General features: G+C 39.0%; 1 protein-coding gene across 8 annotated transcripts in view; it reads left to right on the top strand.

Annotated features, from left to right (window-relative positions):
* The window catches only part of APBA1 (amyloid beta precursor protein binding family A member 1), a 1810703-nt gene that overhangs the window by 1088083 nt on the left and 706995 nt on the right, over positions 1 to 15625 (top strand). For 6 of the 8 annotated variants that reach the window (XM_044064359.1, XM_044064355.1, XM_044064357.1 and 3 more), the window contains one exon: positions 6380 to 6431. The exons of the other annotated variants lie outside the window; for them this stretch is intronic. The gene's annotated coding sequence lies outside the window, so the exon portion shown is untranslated. The remainder of the gene's footprint in view (positions 1 to 6379; positions 6432 to 15625) is intronic. 8 annotated transcript variants of the gene reach the window in all.

The following is a 15625-nucleotide window of genomic DNA, read 5'->3' as shown; positions in this document are numbered from 1 at the left end:
AGATTTGCCTGATGTTAGTTGCACATGATGATCTCGGAGGTAACATGCTGCGCCACTAACCTGGAGGTGTAGGTATCCTTGATGAATATGGATACAACCCCTTCTTTTGTGTTTCAGTCCATGTTCTGTGGCCGAAATGTGTGGTATGATTTGTAGCCCAGTAGTGCTGGGGTGCTCTGTGGAGCCTTGAACAGATGTCGACATTCTCCATACTGAGGAGTGCTTGGAGCGCATGCATTTTGAGATTTAAACTCCTGGTGTTGAGTAGCATAACCCTCTTTTTTTTTTTTTTTTGTGCTGTTTACGGAGGTGGGTTTGAATTTTGAGCCTTGCCTAAAAAAAGGCACTATGGGAGCAGCAAGAGCCTTGGCCAGTATTCGAAAGCCTATGAGTGACAGGTGCAAGCTGTCTCTTGCGAAGCAACGGGGCCTGTCGAGCATGTCGTCCCAGGCTGACAGACACTGGATCCCCATTGAATGACACCAGAAGCTTAGCCAATTGTTGAAATTGATAATTTTTTCTTTATACTGTGGTATCATTCTTGGTGAGGTCAGGATGCTACTCAGGGTCAGGGTCATACCCGCCTGGGCTACATGATCAGAGAGCTCTTCCATGTCTTTTTTCAGGTAGTCCAGGGAGGTACATCTCAGGTCATTCACACCAACATGAACAATGACAGAGTCATATTTGTACTTGTTCTGGAGGGACCTGAGTGCTTGTGTTATGCGGCGGATTCTGGCTGCCAACAGTAACCTTCTCCTTGTCCAGCCTAGTGAGTGGGACATCAGTGTACCTGACTGTAGAGTCACCTATTACTAGTGTGTTAAGTATGTTATTTTGCCTTAAGGGCTGTGATTGTGCGGCACACTGATTTTGTGTTTTATGTGTTGTGTGGTTTGTGACGGGAGATGCAAGTTTTTTGGGTGTCTGCTTTGGAGGTCTGTGATGCTTTTGCAGGTTTTTATTTAGAGCCTCTGAGTATTATTTTGTATATTTATGTGTATTTTTTGACAGCGCTGGCTTAGTACGTCTATTGTCAAATCTGACTACTTGTTCACCTATTTTAATAGGCTGGACCATGCCGCTTTTAATATTTGATCTTTTTCTAAACTAAACATGAACTTAACTATAACTGAGTGTGGTGGTGAGTTTTCCATCTTAGAAGGTGATGTCAGGGATCTACATGCTCTTTCCATTCCAAAAGAAGTTTCAGGTAGATAATGTTTTATGTAGCCAGGTGGTTAAAAGGTTTATTGTATTGTCTTCCTCATACTTTTCAGGTGTACCATAAACTGTAATGTTATTTTGTCTCGGTCTGTTTTCTAAATCATCAAGTTTTTCTATGAGCCAGTTATTTTGTTTTAAAAGAAATTCAGTCTTAGACTCACCTTCAGTTATTCTGCCTTCATGGTCATTCACACTCTTTTCCCTACTGCTGATTTGCGCCCCCTAGTGTTTCATACGAATTTAAAAACGTTCCATCCTCTTTTTAGTCTCTTCTTTGAAACTTTCTAGTTTTGCATCAGGTTTGTCCGTTTTAAGTAATACATCCTACATAATTAGATAGTATTAACTGGATAGCTTTACTAATGTTGAAGTTTCTTCTCTCTTAACCAGATAGCTGAAATTCTGACAGAAAAAAACTATAGCTTTTGAAGAACGTGAAGCTATAAATCTTTTCTCTGACTGTTAATGAATAAAATTAGCTAACAAGTATTTTCACATGCTTGATTTATAGTGTTTACAATAACAGATTTTTTTAATAGTTGTTATTCACATGTTAAAAAATGTTTTGTCTAAGGGTTTTGATATACTTGTAGGAAAGTGATTGATAATTGATGTGTCACATGATGTAATTGGGGTATAAATTGAGTTGGGCTGGGTATGCTGTGTTTTCTGAAGAAGTCCCGATTACCATGGACGAAAGCGCTTAATTGTATAAATAAATCTTAGAGCAGGAATCTGCCAGTGTTTTCCTTTTGTTTTTATCATCTTCACATTTTAATTTTTTGATTAAATTTTCTTTCTGGGAAAGGTTTTCAGTCAAAGAGCTTTCACCAGTTGCTGCTTTCAGTTAGCCATCTTGACCACAGCCCTGATCACTACATTTCTCCAGTCAAGAAGATATAAATAAAACAAAAATAAAGTCCAGCCATTGTGCATTATTATTGCATCATTTACGCCACAGATATGTTACTATTGCTCAAGACATCTGCATATCCTACCGCCTAAGCACCCCGTATTGCATTCAGCTGAAATTAAACCTTATTGCCCACATGTGGTCAGCTGGTCTCGGCAACTTCAAAACTTAGGGTCTGGGCTCTGACTTCTCCCCTACCCATAATTCCCTCACCACTGTCAAATTATGTCACATCTCATCTGTTCCTTCAACTGGACAAACACAGAGGCGCTCTGCGCTTGTGTTGAATAAGTGATATTTCATTTCATCTTCTATATTTATATTATACTCTTTTTTTCCGTTATTTTCTTCTACTCCCCTTTTACGTATATTTTTGTTTATTTATTTAACATTTGTTTACTGGGAAAGTCCGACTTGGAATGAAGCCAATTTTCAGCGGAGGCCTGGGGAGAAATGCTCCAGCTGCACGTCTTTGAAATGTGGGAGGAAACCAGAGCACCCGGAGGAAACCCACAGAAACGCATATATACAGCTGTAGATGTAAATATAAAAAAAACTTTGCATAGCTTATTGTAGTTATCACAGTCACAGCAGTTCTTTAAAGTTTAATATGGTTTTACGCTTAATGCATTTTCTGAGGTAAGTGAATTTTCCTGAGTATAATTCAGGCTTTCTAAAAATGTCTGATAAAAGTTTCAAAACGATGTAGAAAGTGTGACCACAAAATCCCTTCACAGGACCCCCATTCGATGTGTGTTTATTGTCTGGGAGCGGCAGAAGCTGAATTGGCCATAAAGCTGTTCAGAGCAGAAAAGACAAACTTATTTTAAAGAGATTTCTTCCATTCACTTCAGGGTCTCAGTGGTTTCTCCCAATTTCTTTAGCACCGAAGGAGAAAGAAAAAGACACAAAAGCTACCAAGTCGAAGGAGCCTATTAAAGATCAGTCTCTTGAGAAGGACATTAAAAAAAGCTAAAAAATGGTCTCTGGATCCCACAGACGAAATGGGTTCATCACCAGAAATGCTGAATCCCTTGCATCCAAAGCCTTGGATCCGTTCTGCATTTCCATCCAGGATGTTTGTTCCAGATCTGATTTGTGCTTGGCCCCATTCCCCTATTCCTCAACAATGCTCCAGGGCTCCATCAGTTCCATCTTCCAGGTCTGCTCATTCTACCAGGAGGCTCAACAGGATGATGTGGAAATTCCCCCGAATGCAGATAGGGTTGGGGGTTCTCCTAGCTCTGTCCCCTTTGATAGAGTAGAGAACATCACCACCTCATTACAGGCTGTGCTGTATCAGCCTCCTTCTTGGCTTGCTGAGCCACTAGATCAATAAGGATGTTGGGGTAGGGACCCAAGATATAGAAGTCCCAGCTCCAAAAGCCTCAAGGAACAGGGATTATTCTGGGGAAAATGCATCTGTGGACCAACATCCCTTTCTGTTTGACCAAGAAGAAGAAGTGGACCACAAAATTGAGGATTTCTAGGACCCTTTTCTGTGAAATCCTTCCAGCACTCCTAAAGGGTTACCTGACTTCCACACTCTAGAGGCAGTCTAGAGGAGCACATATCCCTGCACCTTCAAAGCTGGTGGGCCATCACCTTAGATTCTTGGGTGTTAAGGGTAATTACAAGAAGATGCTCAATACCACTTCTAACAGTGCCTTAGGAAAAAGTAAAGATTCCTTTAGTACATCCACTCAGATGCCTCAACAGGAGAAGTAAACAAGCTGTTGGAAAAAAGAGTTGTCCAGCAGGTCCCTCTAGACCAGATAGGAATCTGTAACTACTCCAGGCTCTGTTTAGTTCCCAAAAAGACAGGGGACTTAAAGCCGTTGTTCGACCTAAGCCACTTAAACCAGTATGTGAAACAGACTAAATTCCAGATGGTCACAGTTCAGTCCATTTTGCCTGTACTCTAAAAGGATGACTGGATGTCTATCTCCAGGATGCCTATTATCACATAAAAATACACACACACTCTCCAGGAGGTTACTCCATTTCCATCTGGGAATCATTCACTTCCATTTCAGAGCTCTACCCTCTGGACTCACCACAGCCCCCCTTCTGGGTGTTTACCAAGTGTATGGCAGCAGTAGTAACAGCTTATCTCAGACTGCAAGGGCTCCTTACTTCTCTGACCAAGGATGTATTAATTCTGCAAAGGGATCTCTTACTCTGGTCACTTCACAGTCTGGGAATTATGGTGAACAGATAGAAAAACAAACTGTTCCCTATTCAGAATCTGGAATTCATCAGATGCTACCTAAACACTTCAATTTAGATAGCCACCTTACCTCCGCACAGGTTCATTCACTCCACCAAATAGCATCACAAGTACTAGAAAGTCCATCCCTTCCAGCACACTTAATTCTAAGACCCGTAGGACTGATATCTTTGGCCATCATTCTTGTTCCCATGTCCAGATTCCATAAGAGGTTTTAGCAGTGGACTGTCTCAGTCCAGTGGTCTCAGTGTTTTCATCCCCTCAGCACTCCAGTCAGGTTGACCTAAGTATGCAGAACCCACATAGAATGACAGATGTCTTCTTCAACATTGAAAACAGGTCATCTGTTTTCTACACTTTCACCTATAGCAGAAGTTACCACAGAAAGTTCCCGTTTTGGTTGGGGGGACATTACAAGAGGAAGACTGTTCAAGGTACATGGACACCCTTAGAGACCAATCTCCACATCATTGTTCTGGAAATGAGAGCAGTTCTTTTGACGTTGCAGGCGCTTCAAGACTCTCTTCCAATAAAATGTGAGTGTAATCCAGACAGACGTGTCACTGGTCCGGTACATCAGCAAACAGGTGGGAACCTATGAGGGTTTGGCACTGGGCAATGTCTTCCCATCGTTTTCTGATGGCAGTGCACATTCCAGGAACTTCCAGTGTAGTAGCAGGCCCATTCATTTGCTTCACAAGCGATCCATCAATACAACAGCAGTCAAATGAAATCTTAAATCGCTGGGGCCAGTCTTGCTGTAACTTGTTTGTCTCCTACCCGAACAACATGTGCAGCAGTTACTTTGCCCGGATCCCTCCACAGGTTCAGCCAACAAAGTTCTGGCTTGGAGCATTGCCAAAGTATAGGAATGGTGTCAGCAATTTGACTGGTTCAGAAGACACAGGAGATATAAGAATTCCAAAATAGACTAATTTATGTGGTGTAATAAATACCTTATATAAGATCATGAATATATTTTGGAAATTGTTAACTTAAAGGCCCCTCCATATTGTGTGCCAGTCATTTAACATATTCTCATTTGATAAAAGACCAGTCTAGTCCCTGGAGTCATTAAATGGGGAGCATTCCCTCCTGTGAATCACAGTGTCATAAATAATTGAAACTGATTGTGACCTCTTCAGCTTTAGAAAACAGGTTGGCGCTACATTAAAGTCATGACTTTTTTAATGCGACTTGCTCATAATAGTTTAGTAGCGGCTATGGTTAATAAGTTAAGGAAAGAAACATGGTAGGATTTCAAGCCCTATATATTCATTAATTTGGTGGAAGAGACTCAGGCTTAATACTTTAAGGTATACAATAACAGGCTGCCTTCTAAAGAGGGGAAATTCAAAGCACAGTAATGGTATACTATTAATCATTATGTCCAGGTTATTAAGGAAAGGGAGTCATAAAGTGTACTTTGTCTCTAAATCATATTTCCTAATAAATTTTCTAATGTCATTGACAACATGTTTAAGACCAGTCCATTGTAAATCTGAGATGATAATATAATGAAGGATAACGCTGAAGGATGCAGCTTAGCGTTGGTGGTGGAAGTCTGACTTGATTTAGCCTATGGTGATAGTTTATGGCCAGGAGTTTTTTTTAAACCTGTTATAATATGTAATATAATAAATGTGGAGATGTTGTAGTATAGATGGATAATGGGAATCTTTAGATGCTCCCTTAACTGTAGAATCAATGAGTTTCTCAAGGCTTACTATAGTTGTTCCTCATCAAATGATGACAGTGGGTTAAACATCTTAACGTATTCTGGTAGAATCCCTGGAATTGTATTATTAATAAAATCAGTCAACCTAGGTAATTAATTAATTTTTTATGATTGAGTCTTTTGATGAAAGGTTACATTTAATCACATTGAATCTTACTCCATCTTGGTCAGATCCAGTTTATATGATTTCCACTTGTGTTTACTGTATTCTGTTGAAATAATAGCCCTAACTGTGTGTTATATGTAATCTGCAAATATTTTATTTCTACAGGTGAAATGGCAGTTTAATTGAAAACTTGCATACTGTTTCTTTCAGTGCAGAGGTAAGGTGAAAGTAATGCAGGTTTGTCAAGATTAAGTTTATAAATGCATTCTTAACTGTAACTATGAGGTCCAGCAGATATTTGAGAGAAATGTTTGGATTGTGCAGATAAATTAAAATGGTCATTGGTGAATGCTGTAACATTTATGTAATTTTTAGTGTGTGTTCTGCCCATTATCAAGGGATGGAAGATGATCTGACTAGATTCAAGAAACAAAAAGGTATAACGATCAGGGACTGCTTTGTCTTTTACTCGAATTGAGTTAAATAGTAGATACAATAATGCCAGTTAATTAAATAGAAGTACATGCCATAGTGTGTAAGGTGTCAGATAACCAGCATAAGGAAGATGGGAAAATATAATTTGTGTTACTAGAATAAAGTGCAAAGACATCCCTCATTATGTACAATACAGGTTTAACTCCAGTATTATTATTATTGTATTCCATTTGTTTTGCTTTCATGAAACTGGATGAAAGTCTGAAATAATAGTGTTACATACATACAAATATTTCAAGCACGGGCATTAATGCCCTTCTAGCCTGCCAGTATACCAAAACAGTTGTTCCTATAACAAGTGTCAAGGTTGTTCCTAAAAATATCTAAACTAATGCTTGCTTTAATGCAGTTTGGTAGTCTGTTCCATATATTAGATGCTGTCTCAGAGAACCAATTAGTACACATCTCATTCCTATAGAATCTTTTACACAAGTTGTCTGATGATTTTCTACTAATTTTTGACAACCCCAAACACTCCCAGAAGTAGTTGTCTCTTCTTCTTCTTCTTTCAGCTTTTCCTGGTTAGGGGTCGCCACAGTGGATCACCTGTCCGCTCATGATTGGCAGTGGAGTTTTATGGTGTCGATTTGCCAGCTCGGCGCCCAACCTTCCATGGAAGGCACACACGCAAGCACTCACGCCTTGGGCCAATTTAGAGTATCCAATCCACGTACAGCATGCCTTTGGGATGTGGGAGGAAACCGGAGCACCCGGAGGAAACCCACGCAACCACAGGGAGGAGATGCAGACTCCGCACAAAAGGCACCCCAGCCGAGGATCGAACTGTAGAACCTCTTGCTGTGAGGTGGCAATGCTAACCGCTGCACCACCGCGGCTGCCCCCCAGAAGTAGTTGTCTCTAAATGCCATATACACCTTAGTAAGATCATCTCTTAAATATTTATAAGTGACCTTGTACAAGTTCAGATATTTTAGTCTTTCATAATAACTTAAATTTTCACATCCATGGATGCCCTTGGTATATTTCTGCTGTACTCTTTACAGTTTAAGGTTTTCATATTGCTATTCCATGCTGAAGTTTGGATCTAATGTAGTTAACAAACAATGACTTCGTCATTTCTGATTTCCTAGACTTTATAAATCTTTTTATTCAACCTATAGTTCTTGGTTGATATGATTAGAAAAACTCGAAGCTGGATCTACCCACATGCCCAGGTCCTTAAATGAGTCTACAGTTTCAATCACTGTGTGCTGTATTAAATATTCACCTTTCAGTTTATGTGTCCCATATCTCATATGCTTAATTTTTAATCTATTTATCAGCATATTTTCTCCTGTGCCCAAACTGTCAATTTAGTCAAGTTCTTTTGCAGACATGCTCTGGCAGTAACATATGTAATCAGTTTACCTAATCCTAATTTCACGTCATCTGCAATACAGACTGTAGAACACCCCAGATGAAGAAGATAGGTCTGAAAGATACAATCTAAACAAGTAAGGGCCTAGGACAGAGCCCTGTGGGAAATCCTGACTGTAACCAAGAGTTTCAATTGTCCTATTGTTATATGATACTTGCCATGTCCTATTTGTAAGTCATGCAGCTATCGATCTTATCAAGAATAAATCAATACATAGTTGTTCTAATTTATTGATTTATGTTTTGTGTATGACCCTGTCAAATGCTGAAGTTAAATATATATAAATTACATCACAGCTCAATTTTTCATTCATAGCTGTTATTATATTGTTATAGAAAATCAGGTTACAGGTGGTACTAGATCTGTTTTCAACATATAGTGTTAATAATGGGTTTTAATCCCATAGCCATAATGATGCTCAGTATTTTAATAATGAAATTAATCAGAAAGATCTGATGATAGTTCTTTGTAAGTAAGGGGTCAGCATTACATTTAGGAATGAAATAATGAAAAAAATTCTGTTTGGCTTTTATTTTCATGTATATGCACGTAATTATTCAGGGCTACCAGTACAGAGGTTATCAGAGATTTGCATTTTTGTGGAACTGGGTATTGAGTCCATCAGGACCAAAGGTTTTTATCTTTAATTTTAACAGCATTGACTAATTTAAGATTCTTTAAAGGGTTTATCAAGGTCATGTAAGAGTGAAATGAGAATTGGTTTAAGACTATACAAAGCAAGGAAATAATGAATGGTTTCTGAAATTATCTTTGAATTGGTTACCAAATAAAGTTCAAAATATGTTGTATAAAATTGTTTTAGAATGTCTGAAAGTCATTATGTATTAATTCATTCTTTCTAATTGTCAATATATTGTTTCAAAACTGTTTTTCTTCAAAATGCAGGCCAGCAATTTTGAAAGGCATATGACCACACTTCGAGTATTTAGTATTTATTTTATAATCTTGTATTCCTAAATTAGAAGTGCAGCGTGTTTTACACTGTTCCTGTATTTTCTTTGTATCTCTGCTAGGCCTCGTCTGTTGACACCCTTATTTGCACCCACTTGGCACATGCATTCCTCGGAATGAGGGCCAGGCATCTCCAGGCTACGTCAGAGTCCTATAGCTCATCTGTTTCTGTTTGGGAACCTAACTGGCACATCCATTCCCCAGTGACAAAAATTAGGAAGTAGGTAGCTGGTCATCTTGATAGACCTGTAAAGTGAGCTACCCTTCCTTTTGGAGTTCCCCTTCTCTTAAGGTAACTCACTTAGCCTGCAACATGACTGCCTGTGCATGCTGATTTTCTTGGCTTGTTTATTTGCACCATGGCTGCATGTTCTCATTAGGCTGAAACCTCAATGAGTAGTTTGTGAATCCAGTGATAGCATGCAAAAATTTCCTTTGCTAGGGTAAATCATGCTGTGATCTGTTTGTGACCCCACAGAGCACCATGTGCAGGCAATAGTTCACTGCGCTCATTTAACAGGGACAGTACCCCAGGAACGCTTTGTCCAGTCATTGGCCTCCCAGATTACTTTACGCTTATCCCCCTGCAACGCCTCTCATCCCCATATTCATACAGAAATCCATTTGTGCAAGGCAATGGTGATCCTCATGACCCCATTCTGGCACAGACAGATATGGTTTCTCTTACTAAGACTTTAACTTTCAAAAGTGGCTTCTGAGCCAAATTGCTCACAGCCAATACACCTCCCTGTTTTTTTTTCAGACTATCAAACAAAGGTATATACTTTTTGAGTATTATAAATGTTCATAGGCAACTTTGTTTCAACCTTCACAGGACAGCACCCATCAGAAAAAAAAAAGAAACTGTTATTGGTCTCTTTTGCCCATAAACTAGGCTGGAAAGTTTCTAAGATCTCATTATATAGATGACAATTGGATTGTATTTCCTTCATCTGTACTTCTCAAGGTAATCTTTGCCCACCAAACCAAAAGGCTTATTCCACTAGAGCAGCCTCCAACAGCATTTTTCATGGATGAAATCTATCAAGCTGCTACTTGGTCTTCAGCCCTTACCTTTGTCAAACATTACAAATTAGACCATATGTCTGGAGCCATAGCTTCCTTCGGGGCTTTCATCCTGTAGGGTCTCTTGTTTTAAGGCCTCCCTGGATTCTGATAGCTGGGGATTTTGACCGATATGGCAGATCGGATAGACTGAATGAATAGGATACAGAAGTTATGCACGTATCACAATGATCGATCCTTTCATTCCAGTTTGTCCGATATAATAGCCTGCCCTCCTTCCCCCTGCCATTATGTCCTTCTAAAGATCTGCATCCTGTGTCAAAGGCAGTGCAGTTGCTCTTGGCACTAGGCATTAAACCTGATCTGAGTTAGTCAGGGGAGAGTAGAGCATTATGGGAGAAAGTTTAGGCAGGGCTTGAGGCTAAAGCAGTAAATCAACTGGATCAGATCTGAGCTGGAGCTCGTGGACCCATATGTCATATTGGATGGACTGGAGTAAAAGGATCCATCATTATGGTAAGTACATAACATTTGTTTCATACTAAAGACCCACTGCTTTAGAATTTAAGTTGATTTATTGTTTCATGTAATATCATATTATAAAGTTTCAACTAGAGTATCATAGTTTTTGCAAAATGTAGTAGAAACTAGAAAATGTGTTTCTTTCAAAATATCGTGCCATTTGCCATTTTCACTTATTCTTCATGACACAACTCAGCACAACATTGTCTCATAAGAAAGAAAGAGAGTCAGCAAGATCGTAATTGTAATTTTCCATGTATCTTTTCTTTTCTGAAGTCCAGGATGGTCTAGTGGTTAAGATTCGTTACTCTCCCTGCTGCGGCCCACGTTTGATTCCCATTCAGGGAAACTTCAATTCATTGTTTAGACTTTTCCTGTGGTGCCGACAGCTAACACTGTGCTGTTTAGGTTGTGTAACAAGATAGGTAGGAGATTCAATACACAGCATGGAAAACTTGTGTGAGTAATGCTTGGTGTTGTATTCTCTTCCTCTGAGGGGAATTCATTTAGCCCTGTCCCTGTACATAGTCTAATGCAGACTACTGAGGGGCAAGCTATACCTAACCTACAATGCATTCTCCAATCCAGCCCTGATAGATGTGCTGCACATTAGCAGAACAAACAGCACTAGAATTAATCACTCTAAGGATCTAAACCTTGTCTGTGTCATAAAGAAAACATGTTGAAGGGGATACGTATGTGTTTCAGAGATTACCCATTCTCTGGAACAGACTCCCCATTCATGTGAAACAGCTGTTCCCTAAGCTTTTACAAATGCATTTTGGACCATTGAATGGGAAATCACAAGTTCACCCCAGCTTGTTGCCTGTGGCCCTTATAGACAGGGGCAGTTTGTAGATGTCCTAGGTCACAGGCATATACCAAAGCTGTTCTAGCCCATGAGCATTGATAATTGGGAAATTTGGGGCATAATTGGCTAGACTGAAAAAGGCTCTAGGTCCATTAGCCTAGTAACTTCCTATGATCCTGTGATCTTGTAAAAAGCATGTAAAATCTAGGAAGAACTTGTTTGCCATTTATGTCTTTCTTCCCCTCTTTCTTTCGTTTTTCTTTGCATGTTTTGGCTGTCTTGGGCCTGCTTTGCAGTGTAGGGACTTACTTGCTTACTTACTTTATTTATTTATTTACAAGGATAAGATGTTTTTATGTATCATAATTTTGTTTCTGAATTTGTGTAAAGTTTATGTTGACCAAATCTGTCCTCTCGTTTATTTTTCTAAATGTTCAAGTTCTGCTGTAGTACTGTAGCCACACAGTCAACCTCTATAACAATACATAAATGCAGAAAGGTTAGGTTTATTGCACTGACTCCAAGAACCCCTGGAAACCCAAATATTTTTTCTTGTGCTGTTGGTTCATTTTGATATGTCAGACTTTGATGCTGTTGCTGTTCTGACTGGCTTGCTTATTTGTGGTGTTTTGTTAAGCATCTAGCTAAGAACAAGCGTCTCAGTAAGGTCAGAGTTCTGTTCATGGTAATCATGGTCACTTCCTGGCTTGTTTTGCAGTACCTTCTGGCATATGCAGTACTAATGTTCGAAGTGTAATGCACCCTTTTATTGTGTAGTATACTGCCCACATTGCTTGTGCAACTGTAACCGCTTTTGCAAGACAGTATTGTAAGGTCTTTTCAGTTTGGATGTGTTCCCATACCTAGATTTGGTTTTCATGTCCTGTAAATATGCTCCATGTTTGATGTTTCCTTTCCTGCATGGTGTTGGAATACCTTTCCAAAGGTGCAGACACCAAGTCGCTATTCATTGCCCAGACCTTTAGCATGGTTATTTTGTGTCCTGGGTAATATACTTGGCACCCCCAATCCAAACTCAAGGAGCATAGCTTCCTCAGCACTTTCTCGCTGAAGTGTTAACAATCTGGACAGTGTAACCAGCAATTTGTTACACTGTAACAGTACGGCATTAACTCCTTTATAAAGTTTTCACACACTAACAGTCATTTAAGCAGCCACAGTAAAAGGATTGTGGCTGCTTAAATGGTCAACAAGAATGGTCTTGTGTTAAGGGATCAATCAGCTCCTTTTCAAAAGCACCGGTAATGTCCCTCTAGCTAGTTGTGCCTGAGAAAGCAGCTCTCTTCACTCCATCCTTGCTATGACTTATCAGTGACTTTGACTATGTCAGTATGACCTGCTGAAAGGGAATACAGAGCATTAAGGATTTAAGCTGCTAATAAAAAAAAAAATCAGTAAGTAGTCTTTTTTTTTTTGTTGCCTACTAGTCATCTGTCCCATCCTAATAGTTTTGAGTACATTCATTCCCCATTCCATTGGCTACTTCACTGAGCATTGGCAGTGTCAGAAATGACCCAAGAGTCTATCATCCACACATCCATGGTGGGTTATTTTTTTTCCTTTATGAGAACCTTGTCCCACCTATAGTAGCTGAGGTGTTTGCGTAGTTGCAGGAGGATGTGTAATATCTTCACATTTGCAAAGAAGGCTGCCACATAAAAGGAGCATGACAGTGTGTGCATGTCTCTTGCTAAACACGTCACATGCTGTCTGCACCACTCTGTCCAGTATGTACTGGCATTGCACTGTGCCAGATTGCCTCCTCCCCATCTGAAGAATGGGGGAACCAGCATCAGCCACTCACTTCCAGCTTCATCAGTGCCTGAATTGCTGGTGGATTTCAGGTCTGCAGGGTCTTAGTCAAGGCTTTATTCGTGTGCACAATACAGCCAGTGTGTAGTCCTGGGTTTAATTCCCACATTGTCTTTTTGTACTTTGTGACTGACTAAGTAACTTAACCACATAATACTTCAATGTCACTGTTGAGAAGAGACATAGATGCTTTACCTTGTTAGCAAATAAGTAAAATAAAAGCACCCCTGAAGAGGATATAACAAATATATCACAAATTAGTGTTCAAGATAGAACTGATGCAGAGCACTTCCAGAATGAGTGGATTAATTTCAGCTCTCCCAGTATGAAAACAGGAACTGAGAAAAGAGGGTGCCATTGAAACTGTTATTTGGGCAAAATTCAGTTATTAGCTAGTAGGTAGACTTCCTAGTTGCTAGCAAAGAAAGAAATGAATGTGAAAGAAAGAAAATCAACTAGAAAAGGTGAAGAGAAAATACTGTCTGTGAAGATCTTGCAAATGGTAAAGCAGTAAGCAGCTCAACTTTGGTTTAAGAGATGGCTTCCAGTAGTTCAGAGGAAAATATAAATCAATTGTACACAGAGATGAATCAAATGAATGAAATATTGAAAATGTATATCAACTCAAAAAATGGAAAAAAAGAGAAGAAACTGACTAGCTGTTCAGATGAACTGATACAACTACAAAAGCAGAGGCTGAAATGAGTAAAAGTCTGTCTGAGTGTGAGGCTTCTCAAGAAAAGCTTTTTCAAAAAATAATTAAGTTAGATGGAGCATACAGAGAGAACTTTAAGATTGTCTGCTATTCCAGGGAAACTGGAAGGAAGAGACTGGATTAATTTTATGAAAGCACAAATAAGCAACTAGACTGTTGTTCAACTGTACAATTTGGTAATTGAAAAGGCATATCAAGTGTATGCTCCAACTCTGGCCATGAGAAAGCAGCCAAGACATTTATTAGAAAAGATACAACCGTACCAGCAGAAAGAGTTGATCCTGACAAAACTCTAGCTGAAGGGAAACGTATTAAAAACTAGAGACAGCAGAGTATTTGAAACTGTACACCAGTACAAAGAGAAGCAAATTTATCCCAGCAATCAGGAAATGTCTAGAAGCAGGTGTAAGATTCAAGATATTGCAGCCAGTTTTCTTCAGAGTATTTTTCCTGAAGGATCAAAGACATTTTGATGCAGAACAGGCTAAGGAGGAAATAAAAACGTGTATCCAACAAAATTGATTGCCAAGCAGAAGGGGATTCTGCTTCTCATTTTTCTGCCAGTAGAGCCCATAGAGAGGGTTTGCCATTGAAACCTTTTCCAGTGTTCCAAAAGAAAATGATTGAGAGAGAGAGAGAGAGAAAAAGCACAAGGGTCAAGTAGAATAGTTCATAGGTTCATAGGTTGGTACTAGGCTATCAGCCCTAAGGCCTATGCAAGCCTAGCCATAACAATTCCCTGGAAATTATTTCCCACAATATTTACTTCTCTGGGCCCCTGTATAGCAGGGTTAGTATTGTCTTGGATTTGAACAAGAGTCTAGTGTTGGGAGATGGAGATGATGGGGAAGAAGACCAGCAGTACTGAAGTTAGTGAATAAATGTGAGATTATAAAGCATCAGTCACTTTAATTAAATATGGCTTTGCAAATAAAAGTGGCTGAGAAAAGACTGGACCTTTATTAACTTTGTTAAAAAATTGTGGGCAGACTGTTAACCATGTACTCAACATATGTCTTTAATATTTAGAAGGATTCTAAAGGGGAAAATGTAACTGTATGTAAAACAAATGGCATTCTTATTAGCATTTGTATAAAACTTTTAATAATATAAACTGCATGTTATATTGAAAAGCAGTTTGATATAGTATGCAGTCAGAGGTGTTTCAAATGTGTGTAGGGTGGGGGTCTTTTCATTGACTCTTGTATGTTTTAAAGATATTAAAGTAAACAAGTATGTATTTTTAGTTGTAAGAAATATAGGCTTTACAGTATAACAAGAGAAGAAAGGCTGGAAAGAAGTAAGTTTAAGTTAATGTAATGCTGTGTTTTGGGGCTGTTGGGGTGGGGTTGGGATGTAAAAGTGTACTGACTATATTAGATGTAGAATTAAGATGATAAATTCCTTTTTTTACAAGGGTGGATGTCTAGATTAATGTTAAGCTATAAACAAGCTTTTTGTAATCAAAGAGCCTTGAAAAATAAGACAAAATGATGAAAGCCATGACAAATTCTAAGCTTCTTGCATCTACAAAGATATTACCTTGTCTTTTTTCCATTAGCAAAACTTTTCAGTGTTAGACAAGAAATCTGTATCTTAAGGCAGTAAGCCAGTTGAATTCTGTACATACTGTTCTGAATTAAATTTAGTAATAGTCCT

Source organism: Protopterus annectens, chromosome 2.part2 (genome assembly GCF_019279795.1).
Source record: "Protopterus annectens isolate FY-2018-M chromosome 2.part2, PAN1.0, whole genome shotgun sequence".
Taxonomy (NCBI): domain Eukaryota; kingdom Metazoa; phylum Chordata; order Ceratodontiformes; family Protopteridae; genus Protopterus; species Protopterus annectens.
Note: the sequence above shows the minus strand (reverse complement) of the source record. Positions and strands in the feature narration are given on the sequence as shown.